Consider the following 24,862-nt stretch of genomic DNA (forward strand, 5'->3'; position numbering starts at 1 on the left):
ATATGTATAAGCAAGGACAGGCTTCCCTGGTGGCTCAGACAGTAAAGAATCTGCCTGCAATGCAAGAGACCTGGGTTTGGTCTCTGGGTTGGGAAGATCCCCTGGAGAAGGGAATGGCTACCCATTCCAGTATTCTTGCCCGGAGAATCCCATGGACAGAGGAACCTGGTGGGCTACAGTCCATGGGTCACAAAGAGTCAGACAGGACTGAGAAACTAACACTTTCACTTTTCAAAGGATAGGCTGCTGTTATTACTGTGGATAGTGGGTTTCCTGAATGTTCCTCTCTCTCTCCTTGCTGCGACATGACAGTGGAATGAGCACTTGGCCTTCAGTGAGACTGTGTCTTAACCACTCAGGAGCAAAGCCCTCAGGTTGAGAATCCTGGCTCTTTCTAGTCCCTTTCTTCCACTTGTCAGATGATGAGTTCTTGCCTCCAGCAGGCAGTAGGCAGAGAAAAGAGAAAAAGGGGAAACTCCAACCAGTAGTTTTATTATCCATTATTGCTGGGACTTTCTCTGCACCCTTGACCTCTGCTCCAGCCAAGAATCCATTCACAATATCCTGCCTTGTTGTCAGGTCTACAGCTTCCCTTATGAATGACCTGTCCTTTTATTGTCTGAGCTGCAGTGGGCTCTGTGCTGTTAGCCCTGCCAAACACCAACCCACTGATCACCAGATAACCTGAGCGACACTGCCCATCTTAGGAGCAAACCCACTAAATGGCATACTATCTTTCATATGTTTTTATTGGCCAACTTTTGTATGCTGGGCATTATTTCTAATTGCCAGTAGGTTATAAGGTATTAGGAAGACAGTTTATCTGTTGAAGAACTGATGCTTTCTAATTGTGGTGCTGGAGAAGACTCTTAAGAGTCCCCTGGACAGCAAGGAGATCACACCAGTCAATCCTAAAGGAAATCAACCCTGCATATTCATTGGAAAAACTGATAATGCAGCTGAAGCTCCAATACATTGGCCACCTGATGCGAACAGCCAACTCACTGGAAAAGACCCTTATGCTGGGAAAGATTGAAGGTTGGAGGACAAGGGGGTGACAGAAGACGAGATGGTTGGATGGCATCATCAAATCAATGTACATGAGTTTGAACAAACTTTCCGAGGTGGTGAAGGACAGTACTGGTGTACTTCATTCAGTCCATGGGGTTGCAAAGAGTCAGACATAACTTAGCGACTGAACAACGACAAAGGTATATACAAAAATCAGTATATTTGACTTATTTTTGAAAGCTGTCATTTAGATTGTATTTGTGAAAATGCTTAGAACTTCTATTTAATGACAAAAAGCTGAAATACCAGTTGACCTTTGGCATATGGAAATCCTGCCATTTGTTGCTTAGAACTGAAGGAGCTGAGAGCTGGCTCTCCTCCAGGTTTCTGGCTATGCCCTGAGCTTGGTTGTTTTACACAGACTAACTGGGAAACCTCAGAAAGTAGGTACAGGTAGAGTGGCTTCCACAATTTAATTGCTTCTCGAGGATCCTAAAATCATAGAACCAGGGCCGTAGGGCTGGAAGGGGCTGTAAAAATTCTTAATTCAACCTTTTCACTTCACAAGTGAGGAAACTCAGGACTCAAGAAGTGAGGTGATCAAGGTGGTTTTTATCCAAATAACACCTGTGATTCTCCTCTTGGGAACAGAGATAGTACAAAGCCAAAGTCCGAGAAAAAAGTGGTCCAAAGTTGGATGTAGTGTATGAATTTGTCATTTAAAGATGCCGTATAGGTTTAACCCGAGGGTTAACAGGGTTGAGAATAATCCCTATGAGGGTTAAGTTAAAAATCTGTTAAAGAAAAGAAACTTGGATTTTATAAGCTATGAGAAGTGATAAGGATGGAGATATTTTCAGAGGTAAGCTGTGTTTCCATTCCTCACTAAGACTTGATAGAACACATGGGTTCAGGGAGATGCAGAGCATTTCAACACAATTCAACATCAGTTAATTCTCGGAGTAAAGACCCTTCAGTCCAGCTCCCTTCCACCTCAGTGTTAAAGGAAGCTAGAAAGCCAATTACTCTCACAGCAGGGCCTCTCCCATACTGCACGGAAGAACGTACTGCAAACCTGTGTGCTTTACAAGCAAGTAAAACTATAATTGCACGTGGGAAAGAACATGGGTTCTCTTTGTTTCTGCCAACATTTCAGTCTAGCAAGCTCCTCCCTTCTATAGCTGCAGAAATAGCACAGACTTTTTTTTTTAGCACACAAAATATGTATTCCATGGCTCTATAAAACTTAACAGAATGCTTTTTGTTAACATTGAAAAGATAATCTCTGCACAGCCCACCAAAAGGGCATGCATTCTTCAGAGACAGGTGCTGAAGGTGCCCACCTTTATCTGGAAAGCAACACCCACCTTCTGGTTGAAGCCTGGAAAGTCTCTTAGCAAGGCTAACGAAGGTGGCAAGGGTGGCAGGGTAATACCTGACTTGCTCCAGCAGAGCCTTGGGGAGATCTTGCTGCCTGGGAGAAAGAGGTGGGATGGAGGGCTATCCAGGTGCAATCCCCCTTATGGGGTCATTTGGGAGGTCTGGTCCACGACTGCCCTGGAGGCAGGAGGAAGCTTTCCCTACCAAGGTGCTGCTCCATATGGTGACTCTGCTTCCCAGGTGGACCCAGTAGTAAAGAACTCACCTGCCAATGCAGGAGACATTGGAGATGTGGGTTCGATCCCCGGGAATATCCTCTGGAGTAGGAAACGGCAACCCACTCCAGTATTCTTGCCTGGAGAATCCCATGGACAGATAAGCCTAGCGGGCTACAGTCTGTCGGGTTGTCAAAAGAGCCAGACATGACTGAAGCAACTTAGCATGCATGCATGCAGCTGCTGCCACATCGGAGGAACCTGTGGCCTAGAGCCCCCTGCAGAATCTAAGAGGCAGAACTCAGGGTGCAGCCGGCATTATTTATGTTGTCACAACTGCAGTCTAGTGTCCACAGATGCAGAGTCGTGGTGCCACTGAAGAAAGCTGCAGAGGGCCATTTACAAAGGTCCACGTCTCCAGGCAGCACTATACCAGTACGGGTACCACGGCACATCTCCTCTCTCTTAAACCCTCTCTGTTAAGCAGAGTTCTAAGGTCGTACATATTAACTTCTTTAAACCTCATAAGCACATTTCAGGGTAGGTACAATTACTATCCCTGCTTCAGAAATGAATTGCTTCTTCTTTTTTTTACTTAAAATTTTTTTAAATTAAAAAAAATTTTTTTTTTAAAGGTTTTAAAATATTCTGGCTGAAGCATCCAGGATCTTAGTTTCCTGACCAGGGATTGAACCCATGCCCCTGTGTAGTGGAAGTGCAGAGTCTTAACCACTGAACCACCAGTGAAGTTCCTGAAGTGCTCCTTGAGGCACCAAGTGAAGTGACTTGCCGAGGGTCACATAAGCGAGTCTGGGGTTCGCGTCTGAATGTGGGCAGCTGGTTTCCAAAGCTCCATGTATAATCGCTGCACTGTTCAGCCCTTCTGCGATGCCTAAGGTCAGGTATCATCCCCCTTTTGGAGACCTTTGCTCCAGGCAGAAACTTCATCCCCTGTTGGCCTCACACTGGCTTGCTGGTCTCCTAAAACTTCCTGACAGCCATCTTTGTTTTGATTTCTATTTAATTTTCCACCTCAGAAAGCAGTGCCAGGGAGGGGGGGAATCTGGGATACTTTTGAAAACGATTTATTAACCAACAGTTCGAGGAAATGGAGGGCTTCCTGGCTGCCACCTGACCTCTGTCTGCGGCCTTCCTAATGTTTGCATTACTGCCCTGACCTTGCAAAGTGACCTGGAATAGCTTGCCTGCTTCCTTTTGCGTGTCCACTTTCAGAGCCCAGCTGTCAGCCTCTGCGAGTCTGTCAGTGAGTATCTCAAGGGTTTGAAATGGGGTGTGCAGCCTTTGGAGGAGCACAATCTAACACTAAGCTCCAAATTCCTTCCCATAATTGAGCATTCATTAGTTTGACGGAACAAAAGCTGGCATTCTCTCTTATAAAGCAGGGGTCAGAACCAGTAGCTGTGTTTTGTTTGGCCTGCAGAGTGTTTAAATATTGAGAAATTTCACATAAAAATACAGATTTCCGGCTCCTCTTGGAAAAAAGGGAAGGGATGACAGCTCTGGGGCTCAGAGGAACAGCTGTCCCCTTCAGAGGGGACACTCCCTGGCTTCTCAGCATGACCTGCAGTCTCACCCTTGGCCTGCTTTGGGCATGGGTGCCGCTTTCCTGGCCTCTGCAGGAAGTGGAGTCGACAAAACACTGTTCTGAAACTGTACTTCCCTCCCTTAAAGTGTGGGCTGGCTTGGTTAGGCTGGTGGACCAGGATGGAACTGGGAGAGCTGGTGCTCCCAGAGTGCAGTGTGCATGCTAAGTCACTTCAGTCATGCCCGACTCTTTGTGACCCTATGGACTGTAGCCTGCCAGGCTCCTCTGTCCATGGGATTCTCCAGGCAAAAATACTGGAGTAGGTGCCAAGCCCTCCTCCAGGGAATCTTCCTGACAGAGGGATCAAACCTGTGTCTCTTATGTCTCCTACACTGGCAGGCAGGTTTTTTACCATAAGCACCACCTAGGAAGCCCCCACCTGCCAAGAGGGCAGACACTGTGTTTCTTCTTTCCTGTCCCTGCACATGGCACGTAACTGTCTGGCACATAACAGACATCACTTAGGAATAAGTGAGTGACTAGCTCTCTGGGAAAAAAAAAAACAACATTTCTGAGTGACAGAAACCTGCTCCCCAGCTACAGAAGTCCAGGCTTATTAATGCTTCAATAGCTTTTTGAATGACCGAGGCTGCACTCTATACTTTTTAATTGGTTATGCTATAAAGATCTTTCCTGCTGTCACAAATGATATTGAATCCTATTTAAAATCCCAGAAAGTGTGTTGATAGTTTATTAGAATTTAGCCAGAAATTTAAAAACAAAGAACAGTATGAACAGCTGCCCCCATCAGCCTTCTAATTTTTCCTCAAGAGAGTTGGGGGTGATACTATTGAAGAGCAGCAAGTTACAAATGCAGATGGAATTGCAGGCCACTAGCACATGCATCTGGAGAAGGCAATGGTATCCCACTCCAGTACTCTTGCCTTGAAAATCCCACGGATGGAGGAGCCTGGTGGGCTGCAGTCCATAGGGTCGTCAAGAGTCAGACACGACGAGTGACTTCACTTTCACTTTTCACTTTCACACATTGGAGGAGGAAATGGCAACCCACTCCAGTGTTCTTGCCTGGAGAACCCCAGGGACGGGGAGCCTGGTGGGCTGCCGTCTATGGCGCTGCACAGAGTCGGACACGACTGAAGCAACTTAGCAACAGCAACAGCAGCAGCACATGCAGCTGAGCTACCAGGGAAGCCAGGCTGGCGGGCTACAGTCCATGGGGTCGCAATGAGACAGACACAACTAAGCGATTCAACACAGCACGTACAGCCAAACGTTTCAGCTAAGACACATGCGCTAATGCTGTCCAATGAGGCCGCTCTGCTTTCTAGATCCATCTCTAGATGATGTGGTTATGCTCAGTCGTGTCTGACTCTTTGCCACCCTTTTGACCATAGCCCACCAGGTTCCTCTGTTTATGGGATTTCCCAGGCAAGAATGGGTTGCTATTTTCTCCTCCAGGGGATCCTCGAAACCCAAGGATTGAACCCGTGTCTCCTGTGTTGCGGGCAGATTCTTTACCCACTGAGCCATCAGGGAAGCCTATCTTTAGAGCATCAAACAAATGAACTTTGTCTTTTTTTTTAAAAAAAATATTGAACTATAGTTGATTTACAATGTTGTATTAATTTCTTCTGTGCAGGAAAGTGACTTAGTTATACATATATCTTTTTAATATTCATTTCCATTATGGTTTATCATAAGACACTGAATATAGTTCCTTAAGCTATATAGTCACTTACTCCTTGGAAGGAAAGTTATGACCAACCTAGACAGCATATTAAAAAGCAGAGACATTACTTTGCCAACAAAGGTCTGTCTAGTCAAGGCTATGGTTTTTCCAGTGGTCATGTATGGTTGTGAGAGTTGGACTGTGAAGAAAGCTGAGCGCCAAAGAATTGATGCTTTTGAACTATGGTGTTGGAGAAGACTCTTGAGAGTCCTTTGGACTGCAGGGAGATCCAACCAGTCCATTCTAAAGGAGATCGGTCCTGGGTGTTCTTTGGAAGGAATGATGCTGAAGCTGAAACTCTAGTACTTTGGCCACCTCATGAGAAGAATTGACTCACTGGAAAAGACTCTGATGCTGGGAGGGATTGGGGGCAGGAGGAGAAGGGGACGACAGAGGATGAGATGGCTGGATGGCATCACCGACTCGATAGACGTGAGTTTGAGTGAACTCGGGGAGCTGGTGATGGACAGGGAGGCCTGGTGTGCTGGAATTCATGGGGTCACAAAGAGTTGGACATGACTGAGCGACTGAACTGAACTGAAGCTATACAGTAGAACCTTGTTTACCCATTCTCTGTATAATGGTTTTCATCTGCTAATCCCATACTCCTAGTCCTTCCCTCTCCTACTCCACCCCATTTGGCAACCACAAGTCTGTTCCCCACGTCTGTGAGCCTGTTTCTGTTTTGTAGATACGGTCATTTATGTCATATTTTAGACTCCACATAAAAGTGGTACCATATGGCATTTGTCTTTCCCTTTCTGACTCACTTCACTTAGTGTGATAATCTCTAGGTCCATCCATGCTGCTGCAAATGGCATTATTTCATTCTTTTTCATAGCTGAGTAATATGCCACTGCGCATATGCATCATTTATACACACACACACGTATCTTCTTTATTCACTCATCTGTCAATGGACATTCAGGTTGTCTCCACGTCTTGGCTGCTGTGACATAGTATGAACATAGACATGCAGGTATCTTTTTGAATTATAGTTTTGTCTGGGTATATGGCCAGGTGTGGGATTGCTGGATTATATGGCAGCTATAATTTTAGTTTTTTGAGGAACCTCCATACTGTTTTTCATCCTGGCTACATCAATTTACAGTCCCATCAGCAGTGTAGGAGGGTTCTCTTTTCTCTACATCCGTTTCAGCATTTGTAGACTTTTTTGGGGCTCCCAAATCTCCATGGATGTTGACTGCAGCCATGAAATTAAAAGATGCTTGCTCCTTGGAAGGAAAGCTATGGGAAACCTAGACAGTGTACTAAAAAGCAGAGACATCACTTTGCCAACAAAGGTCCAAAACTAGTGTTTTTTTCCCAGTAGGCAGGTATGGATATGAGAGTTGGACCATAATGAAGGCTGTGCACTGAAGAATTGATGTTTCTAAAGCGTGGTGTTGGAGAAGACTCTTGAGAGTTCCTTGCATCACTAGGAGAGCCATCCAGTCAATCCTAAAGGAAATCAACCCTGAATATTCATTGGAAAAGACCCTGTTGCTGAGAAAGATTAAGGGCAGGAGAAGGGGCCGACAGGATAAGATGGTTGGATGGCATCACTGACTCAATGGACATGAATTTAAGCAAACTCCTTGAGATAGTGAAGGACAAGCAAGCCTGGCGTACTGCAGTCCATGGGATTGCAAAGAGTTGGACACGATTTAGTGACTGAACAACAACAGACTTTTTAATAATGGCCAAGCAAATAAACTTTGAACATGCTAGAAATCTCCTCAGCCCCCAACACCTGACCGGACAGAGCCTTCTTATTATTATCCCTCTGCTCTTAGAAGACTAGCTACAAATGTGGTAGAATGGCTGGCATGAAGCAATTAAGGGGTAACACACTACTGGATGCCACCAGATTGAAGCAGAACTATAGGTAGTCTCTGCTAGTTCTTGGCACTCAAGCAGAACACAGGGGTTTAACCATAACTATCAAGTAACGCTTGTGCTTTTCTGAGAAAATAAGCCCTCTCAATTTCAGGGCTGACATGCTCTGGGCACATGCTGCTGCTGCTGTCACTTCAGTCGTGTCTGACTCTGTGCGACCCCATAGATGGCAGTCCACCAGGCTCTCCCGTCCCTGGGATTCTCCAGGCAAGAACACTGGAGTGGGTTGCCATTTCCTTCTCCAATGCGTGAAAGTGAAAAGTGAAAGTGAAGTCACTCAGTCGTATCTGACTCTTAGCGACCCCATGGACTGCAGCCTACCAGGCTCCTCCATCCATGGGATTTTCCAGGCAAGAGTACTGGAGTGGGGTGCCGTTGCCTTCTCCATCTGGGCACATAATATGTGCTTAATAAATATTTGCTGAATGAATAAATGAATAGAGAGAACACCCTGCTAGAGTCTGATGGAGAACCGGGTTCACGGTTCAGATGTGCAGGTGGGATGAAAAGATTATAAATGTCACGCTCCTTGCTGCTTGAGGCACATCACAGAGTCATTTCTGAGGAGAGTGATGTGATACCATCATACTTGTCCCATGAATGTTCTGAGAGAATTTATCAATATCCTGAAGCATGCAGACAGAACTGGCAGAATCAGTAATGAAAATTGCTCTTCGTAAATATCCAAGTCAGTAAGGAGAAATTTTTCCTGCTTGCCTCTCTCCATGGGTTAGGTCACAGAAGGGTTTGAGGCTACCAAGGCCTGGAAGTCCTCTTCCCATTGTCCTCCACCTGGCTCACATTTATAGAGCCTCACATTTTAATTTAGAGTCACAGCCACTAAGAAGCCTGCTCTGACAGCCAAGTTACTGGGTGTTCCAGTTACTATTGCTTGTAAAACAAATTACCCAAAAACCTAGTGGTAAAAAACAGTCATTATGTTCAGATTCTTTAGGTCAGGCTTTCAGGCAGGACACAGTAGAGATGGCTTGTCTCTCCTCCATGAAATCTGTAGCCTCATTGCAGCCTCTGCTGAAAAGACTTGAAGGCTAGGGGTGGTGGGAGTCATTTGGATGTATCTTTACTCACATGTCTGTCAGTTGATGATGGCTGTCAGCTGGAATGACTACATGTGACCTCTTTCTGTGGGGTCTCTGCATGGGCTAATATGGGCTTCCTTACAACGTGGTGGTTGGTTTATAAGAGTGAGCATTCCCAAAGAGAACCAGCTTGAAGCTGTATCACTTTTTAAGACCTAGCCTTGAAGTCACATAGCATCACTTCCATGGTCACAGGCCCACCCAAATTCAGAAAAAATTAAAAAATAAAAACCAGATACCCCTTCTCAATAGGAAGAATGTCAAAGTCACCGTGTAAGAAGGGGATGTGGGATGGGAGATAGAGTTGTGGATATCTTTGTGGACTATAACCTTCCACACTGGGTGAGATGTGTTTCCTGACTCCAACTCCTCCTGAACTTAAAAACTGCTTGTCTGCCTCCTCCTGAGACTGTGAGCTCAGTGAAGGAAGGAGCTGTGTGACTCACTCACCTTCTGTTCCTAGCACAGGGCCTGGCACACACGGTTATTGAATTGAACCAAATAAAAAGGAAGAGTCAGAAGGACTCTTGGAACCCCCTTTCATGCTGGCTGTTGGCAGCATAAAGGGAGTCTGACCAGGGCAATAAAAGAAATATGACAGAAATGTACCCAAACATATTTCTGCAGCCTAAGGCTATTCCCTGTGAGCATATCACGTATGATAAAGGAGTTTGCTTCCTTACGTCTCTCAGGTTGTACAGGAAATAACTTTAAGAATTATAACTGACTTCATGTGTCTCTCTTCTTGAACTTTTTGGAAGTATGTTTCCTCCTTATATCTCTGTGCCATAAAAATGGCAAGTATGAGATGAGAGTACCCAAAAGGCTGCCTTTATTTATTTATTTTTTTAATACACACACTCATGGTACAGCAGAAAGAAAGGAGTCAGAAATCCCCAACTTCAGTCTTGGTTCAGCCACTGAGCAGAAGCCCTGTAGCTTTGATATGCTGGCTAATTTTTCTAAATCTCAGTTTTCTTGCCCATAAAGTGGGTAGAAAAAAGGTGATAACACAATATACAAAAAAAACAAGATGCTATTACAAAGTATGGTGGTTTTAAAATACACTCACCCATTCTTTGACATGCCTCCTTTTAGAAGATGGACTTTAATTTGTCCCATAAATGTGGGCCTGACTTAGTGATTATTTCAAATGAATAGAGTATGGCAGAATATGATGCTGACTTTCAAGGCAAGGTCTCAGAGGTCACTCACAAGCCAGCCATCATGTCATGAGGACACCTGAGAAGCTCATAGAAAGGCCCATGTAAGGAGGAGGAGAGGACGCCCACCAGTAACCAGCACTTATTCGCCAGATGGGGGAGTAACCCACCTTGAAAGGAGACTCTCCGGCCCTGTCAAGGCTCCTTCAGATGATGCGGTCCTGACCCACCAACATCAGGACTGCAGCCTCCTAACAGACTCCGCACCCATGCTGCCCAACTAAACACCTCCAGGATTCCTGACCCACAGAAACCATGGGAGGCAGTATTTACTTTTAAGTTACTAAGTCTTGGGGTAATGTATTATACAGCATTAGGTAACAAATATAATTACACCCCACTAACCAACCAAAGGTATGGCCGGCATTTGTTTCTCTGAACACATGATGGCTTAGTTTTGATCCAAATATTGTCATTCAAGGTCAGGAGGGGCAGCGGTGAGGAGATACCCCTCGTCTAAGGTAAGGAGCAGTGGCTGTGCTTTGCTGGAGCAGCCGTGAAGAGATACCCCACGTCCAAGGTAAGAGAAACCCAAGTAAAATGGTAGGTGTTGCAAGAGGGCATCAGAGGCCAGACACACTGAAACCATAATCACAGAAAACTAGTCAATCTAATCACACTAGGACCATAGCCTTGTCTAACTCAGTGAAACTAAGCCATGCCTTGTGGGGCCACCCAAGACGGGCAGGTCATGGTGGAGAGATCTGACAGAATGTGGTCCACTGGAGAAGGGAATGGCAAACCACTTCAGTATTCTTGCCTTGAGAACCCCATGAACAGTATGAAAAGGCAAAAAGATAGGATACTGAAAGAGGAACTCCCCAGGTCAGTAGGTGCCCAATATGCTACTGGAGATCAGTGGAGAAATAACTCCAGAAAGAATGAAGGGATGGAGCCAAAGTAAAAACAATACCCAGTTGTGGACATGACTGGTGATAGAAGCAAGGTCCAATGCTGTAAAGAGCAATATTGCATAGGAACCTGGAATGTCAGGTCCATGAATCATGGCAAATTGGAAGTGGTCAAACAGGAGATGGCAAGAGTGAACGTCGATATTCTAGGAATCAGCAAACTAAAATGGAATGGAAAGGGTGAATTTAACTCAGATGACCATTATATCTACTACTGCGGGCAGGAATCCCTCAGAAGAAATGGAGTAGCCATCATGGTCAACAAAAGAGTTCGAAATGCAGTACCTGGATGCAATTTCAAAAATGACAGAATGATCTCTGTTCGTTTCCAAGGCAAACCATTCAATATCACAGTAATCCAAGTCTATAGCCCAACCAGTAACGCTGAAGAAGCTGAAGTTGAATGGTTCTATGAAGACCTACAAGACCTTTTAGAACTAACACCCAAAAAAGATGTCCTTTTCATCATAGAGGACTGGAATGCAAAAGTAGGAAGTCAAGAAACACCTGGAGTAACAGGCAAATTTGGCCTTGGAATACGGAATGAAGCAGGGCAAAGGCTAATAGAGTTTTGCCAAGAGAATGCACTAGTCATAGCAAACACCCTCTTCCAACAACACAAGAGAAGACTCTACACATGGACATCACCAGATGGCCAACACCAAAATCAGATTGATTATATTCTTTGCAGCCAAAGATGAAGAAGCTCTATACAGTCAGCAAAAACAAGACTGGGAGCCGACTGTGGCTCAGATCATGAACTCCTTATTGCCAAATTCAGACTTAAATCAAAGAAAGTAGGGAAAACAACTAGACCATTCAGGTATGACCTAAATCAAATCCCTTATGATTATACAGTGGAAGTGAGAAATAGATCTAAGGGACTAGATCTGATAGATAGAGTGCCTGATGAACTATGGACGGAAGTTTGTGACATTGTACAGGAGACAGGGATCAAGACCATCCCCATGGAAAAGAAATGCATTGTGCACTGTTTATAATAGCCAGGACATGGAAGCAACCTAGATGTCCATCAGCAGATGAATGGATAAGAAAGCTATGGTACATATACACAATGGAGTATTACTCAGCCATTAAAAAGAATACATTTGAATCAGTTCTAATGAGGTGGAAAAACACCAATACAGTATACTAACGCATATATATGGAATTTAGAAAGATGGTAACAATAACCCTGTGTACAAGACAGCAAAAGAGACACTGATGTATAGAACAGTCTTATGGACTCTGTTGGAGAGGGAGAGGGTGGGAAGATTTGGGAGAATGGCACTGAAACATGTATAATATCATGTATGAAACGAGTTGCCAGTCCAGGTTTGATGCACGATACTGGATGCTTGGGGCTGGTGCGCTGGGACAACCCAGAGGGATGGTATGGGGAGGGAGGAGGGAGGACGGTTCAGGATGGGGAACACATGTATACCTGCGGCAGATTCATTTTGATATTTGGCAAAACTAATACAATATTGTAAAATTTAAAAATAATTTCTTAAAAAAAATTTTTTAAAAATAACAAAAAAAAAAGAAATGCAAAAAAGCAAAATGGCTGTCTGGGGAGGCCTTACAAACAGCTGTGAAAAGAAGAGAAGCAAAAAGCAAAGGAGAAAAGGAAAGATATAAGCATCTGAATGCAGAGTTCCAAAGAATAGCAAGGAGAGATAAGAAAGCCTTCCTCAGCGATCAATGCAAAGAAATAGAGGAAAACAACAGAATGGGAAAGACTAGAGATCTCTTCAAGAAAATTAGAGATACCAAGGGAACATTTCATGCAAAGATGGGCTCGATAAAGGACAGAAATGGTATGGACCTAACAGAAGCAGAAGATATTAAGAAGAAGTGGCAAGAATACACAGAAGAAGTGTACAAAAAAGAGCTTCACGACCAAGATAATCACGACAGTGTGATCACTCACCTAGAGCTAGACATCCTGGAATGTGAAATCAAGTGGGCCTTAGAAAGCATCACTATGAACAAAGCTAGTGGAGGTGATGGAATCCAAGTTGAGCTATTTCAAATCCTGAAAGATGATGCTGTGAAAGTGCTGCACTCAATATGCCAGCAAATTTGGAAAACTCAGCAGTGGCCACAGGACCGGAAAAGGTCAGTTTTCATTCCAATCCCAAAGAAAGGCAACGCCAAAGAGTGCTCAAAGTACTGCACAATTGCACTCATCTTACATGCTAGTAAAGTAATGCTCAAAATTCTCCAAGCCAGGCTTCAGCAATATGTGAACTGTGAACTTCCAGATGTTCAAGCTGGTTTTAGAAAAGGCAGAGGAACCAGAGATCAAATTGCCAACATCTGCTGGATCATGCAAAAAGCAAGAGAGTTCCAGAAAAACATCTATTTCTGCTTTATTAACTATGCCAAAGCCTTTGACTGTGTGGATCACAATAAACTGTAGAAAATTCTCCAAGACATGGGAATACCAGATCACCTGACCTGCCTCTTGAGAAACCTGTATGCAGGTCAGGAAGCAACAGTTAGAACTGGACATGGAACAACAGACTGGTTCCAAATAGGTAAAGGAGTATGTCAAGGCTGTATATTGTCACCCTGTTTATTTAACTTCTACGCAGAGTACATCATGAGAAATGCTGGGCTGGAAGAAGCACAAGCTGGAGTCAAGATTGCCAGGAGAAATATCAATAACCTCACATATGCAGATGAAACCACCCTTATGGCAGAAAGTGAAGAGGAACTAAAAAGCCTCTTGATGAAAGTGAAAGAGGAGAGTGAAAAAGTTGGCCTAAAGCTCAACATTCAGAAAACGAAGATCATGGCATCTGGTCCCATCACTTCATGGGAAATAGATGGGGAAACAGGGGAAACAGTGTCAGACTTTATTTTTTTGGGCTCCAAAGTCACTGCAGATGGTGACTGCGGCCATGAAATTAAAAGACACTTGCTCCTTGGAAGGAAAGTTATGACCAACCTAGATAGCATTTTGAGAGGCAGAGACATTACTTTGGCAACAAAGGTCCGTCTAGTCAAAGCTATGGTTTTTCCTGTGGTCATGTATGGATGTGAGAGTTGGACTGTGAAGAAAGCTGAGCGCTGAAGAATTGATGCTTTTGAACTGTGGTGTTGGAGAAGACTCTTGAGAATCCCTTGGACTGCAGGGAGATTCAACTAGTCCATTCTAAAGGAGATTAGTCCTGGGTGTTCTTTGGAAGGAATGATGCTAAAGCTGAAACTCCAATACTTTAGCCACCTCATGTGAAAAGTTGATTCACTGGAAAAGACTCTGATGCTGGGAGGGATTGGGGGCAGGAGGAAAAGGGGACGACAGAGGATGAGATGGCTGGATGGCATCACCGACTCGATGGATGTAAGTCTGAGTGAACTCTGGGAGTTGGTGATGGACAGGGAGGCCTGGTGTGCTACAATTCATGGGATTGCAGAGTCAGACATGACTGAGCGATTGAACTGAACTGAATTGACTGTCTTGCCTGCTCCCAGTGACTCAAAACATATTTATATGTGAGGTGGCAGGCTGAGGAGGAGGTAGGGGGTGGTGGCTGGGGGTGGGGGGGAGTCCAATTTCACCTTCAGTAAGAGCCACACTAACCTGACCTTTTATCTTTAAGTAAACTGGAAACAGGCCCTTACCTACTCAGTATTACAACTGCTTTTTAATAAGTGGGAAACAGCAACAATAACACAAACCACCAAATTAACAACAGAACGCAGATGGTCAGAAGCCAAAGCAGACGAGGCGGCCAGGAAACCGGACTCTAGGGAAGTGACTTCAGCGCTGACCGAGCACCATCCAGTGGTGTGGCTGCATTGTCATCCACTAGCTGGCTTTTTATACTCGGGGCGGGGTAGGCTGGAGGGCAGCGGTGGCTCACGGTTGGCTTCTGGAATCCTAATCTCTGAGCTCTTTCTCACCTGGACGACATGGCTCTCCATCCAGCACTCATCACTAAGGGCCATTTTTCTCACCTGGTGTCCCCAGAAGAGCAAGACCTGTGCCCCTGGCTAGCCACGTTTTGTGGCGTAGCCCCACCACCCAGTCCCTAGACCTTCGCTCGTCTGTGGGCTAGGTGTGTGGCTGCAGTCGGGTGTGGGGCCGGGGTCTATAGGCAGGCAGTTTTCTCTGGGCGAAGACTAACCAGCTGGTGTAACGAACAATCTGCAATACCCCTGTGTTAATCATCTGTGTTAACCCACTCGGCTAATTGGCCCCGACACTCAAACGCCAACAGTCGTAATCAGCAGGTCTCCGAGGACCAGAGGCCTCAGGGAAGGAGTCAGAAGAGCCCGGTTACAGCCGTGGCACTTGTCACTTCCCCCTCTACCCTTCTGCCAGAATCTGAAACCCTGGGAGACGAAACACGAGTTGGGAACTGTTCCCACCTGCTCTCCTGAGAAAGAGTGACTTTTCATTTGCTCTGCTACCAGCCTGCCAATCCTTCAAAGGAAGGGACATTTGGTCCCTTCCCTTCACCGTGAAACATCACGTTCTCTTCAACATTCACTGTTGAAAACCCTCCTTATTTAAATGGCATGATTTGTCTCCTAGATAACTTATGGTCCTCTCTCCTAACTCATTCACTGGTTGGACTGACCTTGATGAAAGTACTCACAGAGATTTAGTGTTGTTTTAATGGAGGCCTTGTCCCCATCTTGCCCCAGATTATACTCAGGAGTTTCTGAAGGCTGTGAAGGCTGCAGGGGACACAGGTTCTGGCCATGAAGCAACTCAGGCAAGCTGTCACGCTTTGTTTTTCTGCTGGTTAAATCCAAATGCTCCTAATTAGTTATCCTGCCTGCTAAGGCCTGGGTGGACAATGGCGTGGGGATCAGGGGTGCTAAGAGGCTATGAATACAAGTTCCTCGGGCTCCTGAGGTCTCGGCACCAGTGACTGGGTTGTGGGCACCGAGGCGCCGTGTTCCTGGGGGCTGTGGATTCAAAGACGTCAGCCCTTGTGTGAATAAAGGTCATCACCTGTTACTTCTTCGGTGAAAGGGCAGCTGCGCTGGGTGCCCACTTAGGCTTGGCCTTTGTCTGCTGACTTTGTGAATAGCGCCCACAGAGAATAACATTCTCTGATTCTGTGTTTGCTTGGTGGGGCAGAGCCATGCAAAATAACTTGCATACTTCCTCAGAGAAGAATTCGGCCAAGTATGTTTTTAAAAAGTGGCCTCGAAATGCCTTACACGTCACCTTTTGTGATCATACTCACTAGCAAGAACACACTAGAAAATCTTCATGGTAGGGCTGGCCACCGCTTGTGTTATTTCTTCAGGAGCCAATTCTGACAAATGTTTAAGCCCCAAGGAGGACAATTCCTGAGTTCTGTGGGAGTGGAAAACTAGAGAAAAATCTAGCTGAAAAGTCAGTGAGCTGTTTGGGAAGGTTTAGTGTTCAGAAAATTTGCAACACTGAACAACCTACTGTTGTGCCAATATGTAAAACATCGAGATTTTATTTGCTTTCAGAATTCTGTGCATTATTTTACAAAGCAGCATTTCTAACATTGTTTCGTTTAAGGGCTTATGTTAAATTAATTTGTTTGCTTTTCTTTTATGGGGAGAGAGTGCTAATGAGTTCAGGACAGTGTACGTACGTGTGTGTGTATCTATCCATCCATCCATTCATCCATCTGTCCATTGTGTCATTGGAACATTCACAGGCTCAGTTGCTTAGTATAAATGTTCACTGCTTTAGCATAAAACAAACAATTCAGACCACCCGAGGCCCCTCTAGAAAGGCAGCAGGCTTCTGATTTACCCCTCTCTCTCTCCATGGCTCTTGAGGGCTGTGAGTCCTCCGCTCTAGCGCTCTTCCCACTTCACATCTCTTTCGGAAGTACTCCAAAGTTCAGATTCTTCCACCTTTCTTCATAATTAAAACTCACCTATTGGAATTTATCTCCCCTCAGGTATCATTCTGTGCTTTCAACTTAATAAGACAAAAGAATTTGTGCTAAAATAATAATTTACTCCTCTCAGGAAATATATAGGCATACCTCAGAGCTACTGTAGGCTCAGTTTCACACCACTGAGATAAAGCAAATATCATTGTAAAGCGAGTCACATGAATTCTCTGGTTTCCCACTAAACTGCTATTAAATGTACAAGCATTATGTCCAAAAAAAAAATCACACACCTTAATTAAAAAATACTTTATTAATAAAAAATGCTGATCATTATCTGTCAACACAGGGTTGCCACCAACCTTCAACTGGCGAAAAACACAATATCTGCAAAGTGCAATAAAATGAAGTATGCCTGTGTTTCATATTAACTAGAATCGCATTGTCTTAAGCTGGAGGTAGGGGCTAGTCTGGACAGTTAGGGCCCAGGAAGGTGAACAATGGGGAAATCAGTTCTGAGATTGGCCTACAAGAAGAGCATGTGTGTGTCTGTGTGTCTGTGTGTGTGTGCTGGCAGGTGAGGTGGTGAGTGGTGGAGGGAGTGGTGGGGAAGGGCTGGTCTAGCCAACTGCCTCACCCCTGGGATCAACCAGTATCCTTTCTCATGAATCGTGTACAAATGGAATCATTCATTGCTTAACTTACATACGTCCCAAAGGTGAGTAACACCAGAAGAGTTAGTCATTTACACACATCTTAGGCTTTTGTCACAAGAGCACAGGTAGCCAAAATTTAGAAGTCAAATCTGACCTTTCCTTTCAGCAAGTAGAAAGAACTTTAGAAGAAGCCTTCATTCACTTACACAGCCCGAGGAATGACATATTAAACCGTGGTTCTGATTTGCTCCTTGAGAGCAGCTAGGATCCAGTGAATGCTAATTTGCATATACTAATGTATTCTACTGATAAAATGTGGGATTTGCTTATCAGTGTTAAAAGAGCCAAAGGGATCTGAGTAAGGAGATGGTTGTCACACATGCAACAGAGGAAGGGGAGAACTAATACAAAAAGCCAAGCATGGAGGGTTATGGGATTGTTTCCGCTGTCCCACTGGAGTGTATCTTTTTGTTGTATTTCTGTTGTAAAGCCATCCCATGAATCTCCAGTAATGCTGGGCAGATTGAAACTAACGAAACACAACTTCTATTCTACTTTCCTTTCTCAAAGCATCAAACTGGGGAAAAAATCTCTAAAAAAGTAGCCTTGCTTCCCCATTAAAAACATGCACCAACACTTGTCCATTCATTCTCACATGCTTAAGATAGACACTGCCTGCCAAATCCTTTCTGAGGAACTGCTGTGTCATTTTAAAACACCACTATGCATTCAAACCTCCTGAAAATTTGTAAGATTTTATTTGAAAGAAAAAAAAAAGCACATTCTGTCAGGTTTATATTCAAAGAGCAAAGATCGCATGTTTTTCTAACAATATCTACTTTACTGAAAAATTCATTTGCAATTCCAAACTTAAATGAATAACTCAAGCTGGTGTACCCACCCCCATCCCCCAGCTGCTGGGATTCGGAGAGTCTCTGCCCCCATCTTCCGTGCCCTGCTGGTAGGGCGGGAGAAGTGCTTGTTCTGTCCTACGTGTTACAATGCTGTCCTGATTGTTGGGTTGCTTTACTTGCTAAGTCATGTCTTTTGAGAGCCCATGGACTGTAGCCCACCAGACTCCTTGGTCCATGGGATTTCCCAGGCAAGATTCCTGGAGTGGGCTGCCATTTCCTTCTCCAGGGGATCCTCCCAACCCAGGGATTGAACGTGCATCTCCTGCATTGCAGGTGGATTCTTCACCATCTGAGCCACCTGGGAAGCCCCTGCCACTGATTAGGAATGACTGTGGGAGTTAACTGCTACACTTGCCACCTGCTAGTTAAAGCCAGTGAGCAGCTTACTTACTGGTGAGATAAAAAGACAAGTAAGCCAGAGCAAGAGAAATGTCATATGACATCCCTTATATGTGGAATCTAAAAAGAAATGATACGCATGAACTTATTTACAAAACAGACTCACAGACTTAGAAAAGGAACTTATGGTTGCTGGGGGGAAGAATGGGGGGAAGGGATAGTTAGGGATGGACACGTACACACTACAGTATTCAAAATGGATAACCAAGAAGTCCTACTGTATAGCACAGGGAACTCTGCTCGATGTTATGCGGCAGCCTGGATGGGAGGGGAGTTTCGGGGAGAATGGATTCAGAATGTATGGCTGAGTCTCTTCGCTATCCACCTGAAACTCTCACAGCATTGTTAATCAGCTATTGTTGTTGCTCAGTTGCCCAGTCATGTCGGACTCTGTGACCCCATGGACTGCAGCACGTCAGGCTTCCCTGTCCTTCACCATCTCCCGAAGTTTGCCCAAGTTCATGTCCATTGCACTGGTGATGCCATCCAGCCATCTCATCCTCTGATGCCCTCTTCTCCTTCTGCCCTCAATCTTTTCCAGCATATCCAATATACTGGATTATATCCAGTTATACTCCAATACAAAATAAATGGTTTAAAAAAAAGACAAGGATTTGGCACTGTCATAAGCTACCAATGGTGCCAATAATTGGCAACACCACTCACTGGCCAGTGGGCAGGTGATTAAAGTGCCCAGATCAACTAGAGGAAGTCTCATTTGCTGAGGAGTGTCAGTCCGTGCTATTGATTTCCCATGTTCAAGTGTACAAAAGTAGACAGAGTGCATGCAAAGAGGCCAATGAATTCAAATACTAAGAAGAGGGGGGAATTTTTTCTTGAGTGTAATATCAGAGGCATAATCTGCTGATTCACTGAAGTGAATCTATCTGCTAAAATTTTGGGGACTATTACTTATAAACATAAAACAGCAAGAAAGAAAAAGGTTGCACATTTTTTGATACCACAATTCTTTCAGTGTCTTTAGTTAGGTGGTAATGTTGTGTACTGTATTATTTTAAGATTTTTGGATATATACTTATAAATCCCCTTTTATAGTGTTTATTCAATTTTTACCTTTCTTTTTCTCTCTGGAGAGGAAGAAATTTACATTTTGTTTTTAAAATAAAAGCTAATAGAAAAACTCAAATTCACTTGAGAGAAATTTGTAGAAAGGAATCTAGGCCCTTAGGAAAGAGATACTTATATTGACATTTGTAGTCGTGGTTCAGTCACTAAGTTGCATCTGACTCTTGCAACCCCATGGACTGTAGCCGGCCAGGCTCCTCTGTCCATGGGATTTTCCAGGCAAGAATACTGGAGTGGGTTGCCATTTCCACTACTCAAGATTAATTCTTCAGTTACTTACTTGAGTTTCTGCCTTTCCCTTGAAAAATTTATAAACTGAATTCATTTCTCTATAGTCATTTCACTTGATAGAAGAGACGTGTTTATTTGTTGTTCCATTGTTAAGTCGTGTCCTACTCTTTGTGACCCCATGAACTGCAGCATGCCAGGCTTCCCTGTCCATCACCATCTTCCGGAGTTTGCTCAAACTCATGTCCATTGATTTGATGATGTCATCCAGCCATCTCATCCTCTGTTGCCCCCTTCTCCTCCTGCCCTCAATCTTTCCCAGCATCCAGGTCTTTTCCAGTGAGTCAGCTCTTCGCATCAGGTAGCCAAAGTATTGGAGCTTCAGCTTCAGCATCAGTCCTTCCAATGAATATTCAATTCAGGGTTGATTTCCTTTAGGACTGACTGGTTTGATCTCCTTTCTGTCCAAGGATGCTTTTACAGAGACCTTTATTTTAGGAGTGAGGATGGGAACGGAATGGAGGAAATACTCTGAAACTCCTGAAGCTGACTTGAAACAGAGTGGCATAGCACCCAGACAGAGGCGGAAATGGTATAGGACAACCTGGGCTGGCAGCTGGGTTAGTGATGTGGGATTTCCTGCTATGTCTGACATGCACTGTCACAAAGCAATAGTATTTTTCCCCATTCTTGTGTTCACTTATCAATTTGCAAGAACAGTTCAGATTCAGAAAACAGACCAGAAATTTGCTCTGAAACCAAGGGAAGATGGGGCAGAGGTTTCCTTCAGTACTGATAGCCTAGATGTAGATAGATCAAAAGCTAAATCCAATTTAACCCACCTCAGGCAGAAAAAGTAATTGAATTAAACTTCCTCTCAATATGATAGATTTGGAGATCTTAAAGCCAGGCACAAAGAACCAGGTTAGAGAGAACTGTGGAGTAAATGGACGCATGGAGCTCTGGCCACCCCCGCCTACAGGGAGTTTGATAAGCTGTAGATTGCCTCTATTGCTTTACGATGGAGGCTGAAACTGATTAAGCTGCTTATGGGGCTCTGAGGCTAATGGTCTCGCCCACCAAGAATACAGCTGCCACTGATTTAGGTAAGCTGCTTGGCATTGTATGGTTTGATTATTACAAGGGGGAACAAAAAGAAAAAAGACAGCAGGGTATAAGAGAGCTTTTTAAAAGAGAAGGCTTTATTATGCCAAATAGCTACACTACTTTGACACCCTAAAATGAATATGGAATTACTGATTCTTTCTCTTCATCTGGTATCATAACTTGTTTTTGAAAGGCTTCCTCAAAAAGTACTCACTCTGGAGCCTACCCATTCTATTTCAAACCACCTTTACAGAATACACCACCTGTGCCTTTAAACTCTCTTCTCCAGTGCTAAGAGTCTGGGTCCTTAGATCACTGATCCTGATCCTAGAAATACATAGGTGTACACTGGGTCTTGTAACCAATTCCTCCCCGTGAATACCACTGGGCAATCACAATTAAAACTGCATCTCTTTCCATACCAGCCAGCAGATCACTGTTTGATTACGTGGTAAAGGGCAGCAGGACTGAAGGGGTGGAGAGAGCTGGTAGGTGCAAACAGATTTTAAGTTGGATGCACAAGTGAAAATCAAAACCCTAGTGTTCACTCAGCCCTCTCTAATAAACACTCTAAAACTATTCCTACCATTTAAAATAAGTTGCCTGCCTCTGGGGGAGCCAAAAAAAAAAAAAAAACACACAACATAAAATCCTTGAGGTGAAATTACTTTTCAAGGTTTTATGTATTTTTTCAGTCTTGAAAATGAGTGAAGGATCTAAACACAGATTAAGTTGACCTTCTTTCTTCAGGGCAAAACAACAAAGAAAAGAACCGAATCACAGCAGTTTGATATGTTCTGAAAGTTGTCACAATTACTACTACTATTATTATTACATAATAGACCGGGAGCTGACTGTGGCTCAGATCATGAGCTCCTTATTGCCAAATTCAGACTTAAATTGAAGAAAGTAGGGAAAACCACTAGACCATTCAGGTATGACCTAAATCAAATCCCTTATGATTATACAGTACAAGTGAGAAATAGATTTAAGGGCCTAGGTCTGACAGATAGAGTGCCTGATGAACTATGGACAGAGCTTCGTGACAAGGAGACAGGGATCAAGAACATCCCCAATAAAAAGAAATGCAAAAAGGCAAAATGGCTGTCTGAGGAGGCCTTACAAATAGCTGTGAAAAGAAGAGAAGTGAAAAGCAAAGGAGAAAAGGAAAAATATATCCATTTGAATGAAGAGTTCCAAAGAATAGCAAGAAGAGATAAAAAAGCCTTCCTCAGTGATCAGTGCAAAGAAACAGAGGAAAACAATAGAATGGGAAAGGCTAGAGATCTCTTCAAGAAAATTAGAGATACCAAGGGAACATTTCATGCAAAGATGGGCTCAATAAAGGACAGAAATCGGATGGACCTAACAGAAGCAGAAGATATTAAGAAGAAGTGGCAAGAATACACAGAAACTGTACAAAAAAGATCTTCACAACCAAGATAATCATGATGGTGTGATCACTCACCTAGAGCCAGACATCCTGGAGTGTGAAGTCAAGTGGGCCTTAGAAAGGATCACTAAGAACAAAGCTAGTAGAGGTGACGGAATTCCAGTTGAGCTATTTCAAATCCTGAAAGATGATGCTGTGAAAGTGCTGCACTCAATATGCCAGCAAATTTGGAAATCTCAGCAGTGGCCACAGGACTGGAAAAGGTCAGTTTTCATCCCAATCCCAAAGAAAGGCAATGCCAAAGAACGCTCAAACTACCACACAATTGCACTCATCTCACACACTAATAAAGTAATATTCAAAATTCTCCAAGCCAGGCTTCAACCATACATGAACTGTGATCTTCCAGATGTTCAAGGTGGTTTTAGAGAAGACAGAGGAACCAGAGATCAAATTGCCAACATCCGCTGGATCATGCAAAAAGCAAGAGAGTTCCAGAAAAACATCTATTTCTGCTTTATTGACTATGCCAAAGCCTTTGACTGTGTGGATCACAATAAACTGTGGAAAATTCTTCAAGACATGGGAATACCAGACCACCTGACCTGCCTCTTGAGAAACCTGTATGCAGGTCAGGAAGCAACAGTTAGAATTGGACATGGAACAACAGACTGGTTCCAAATAGGAAAAGGAGTACCTCAAGGCTGTAGATTGTCACCCTGCTTATTTAACTTCTATGCAGAGTACATCATGAGAAATGCTGGGCTGGAAGAAGCACAAGCTGGAGTCAAGATTGCCAGGAGAAATCTCAATAACCTCAGATATGCAGACGACACCACCCTTATGGCAGAAAGTAAAGAAGAACTAAAAAGCCTCTTGATGAAAGTGAAAGAGGAGAGTGAAAAAGTTGGCTTAAAGCTCAACATTCAGAAAACGAAGATCATGGCATCTGGTCCCATCACTTCATGGGAAATAGATGGGGAAACAGTGGGAACAGTGGCAGGCTTATTTTTTTGGGCTCCAAAATCACTGCAGATCGTGACTGCAGCCATGAAATTAAAAGATGCTTAGTCCTTGGAAGGAAAGTTATGACCAACCTAGACAGCATATTAAAAAGCAGAGACATTACTTTGCCAACAAAGGTCCATCTAGTCAAGGCTATGGTTTTTCCAGTGGTCATGTATGGATGTGAGAGTTGGACTGTGAAGAAAGCTGAGTGCCGAAGAATTGATGCTTTTGAACTGTGGTGTTGGAGAAGAGTCTTGAGAGTCCCTTGGACTGCAAGGAGATCCAACCAGTCCATCCTAAAGGAAATCAGTCCTGGGTGTTCATTGGAAGGACTGATGTTGAAGCTGAAACTCCAATCCTTTGGCCACGTGATGCAAAAAGCTGACTCATTTGAAAAGACCCTGATGCTGGAAAAGATTGAAGATGGGAGGAGAAGGGGACTACAGAGGATGAGATGGATGGCATCACCATCTCAATGGACATGAGTTTGGGTAAACTTCAGGAGTTGGTGATGGACAGGGAGTCCTGGTGTGCTGCAGTCCATGAGGTTGCAAAGAGTCAGACATGACTGAGTGACTGAACTGAACTGAACTGATTATTATTATTTAATTGACTCTTGAAAGAATCCAGGAAATATGGAAAAGAAAGCAATGCTTTCATGTAGCATCTGAAAACATGTTAGAGAATGAGCTGTTAATTTAAATGATTAAGCAAAGCCTAACATATTCAGAACTTTGGGTTGGTTTTCTTCCTGGCTATTAACTTGGTCAATCATTGAAAGGATATATGTATACTAATAAAAGTATAAAAAGATGATTTTCACTCCTACATGCTCTGTTCTGTTTTTTTTTTTTTTTTAATGTAACATCATCGAACTGTTTGGCTTGAACACAAGTCAGAGTTTAATATATTCATTGTCCTTGATGTCTTTTTTCCTTGTACAATTTTTTTTACTGATTCAATTCACCTATCATAAAATTCACTCTTTTGAAGTATACAATTCACTAGCTTTTAGTACAGTTACAAAGTTGTGCAACCATCACAAATAATTCCAGAACATTTTTATCATCCCCAAAGAAAGCCCCACACCATCAGCAGCCACTCCTTACCCCATGGCTTGTCCTGGGCACTGGCAATCACTCACCTTCTTTGTCCCTAAGGATTGGCCTATTTTGGACATTCTAAGAAAA

At 43.8% G+C, this 24,862-nt stretch overlaps 1 protein-coding gene across 2 annotated transcripts in view; it reads right to left on the reverse strand.

Annotated features, from left to right (window-relative positions):
* PLEKHM3 (pleckstrin homology domain containing M3) overlaps positions 1-24,862 on the reverse strand; it is a 223,198-nt gene that overhangs the window by 82,796 nt on the left and 115,540 nt on the right. The gene's annotated exons all lie outside the window — the stretch shown is intronic.

Source organism: Bos javanicus, chromosome 2 (assembly GCF_032452875.1).
Source record: "Bos javanicus breed banteng chromosome 2, ARS-OSU_banteng_1.0, whole genome shotgun sequence".
Lineage (NCBI taxonomy): Eukaryota > Metazoa > Chordata > Mammalia > Artiodactyla > Bovidae > Bos > Bos javanicus.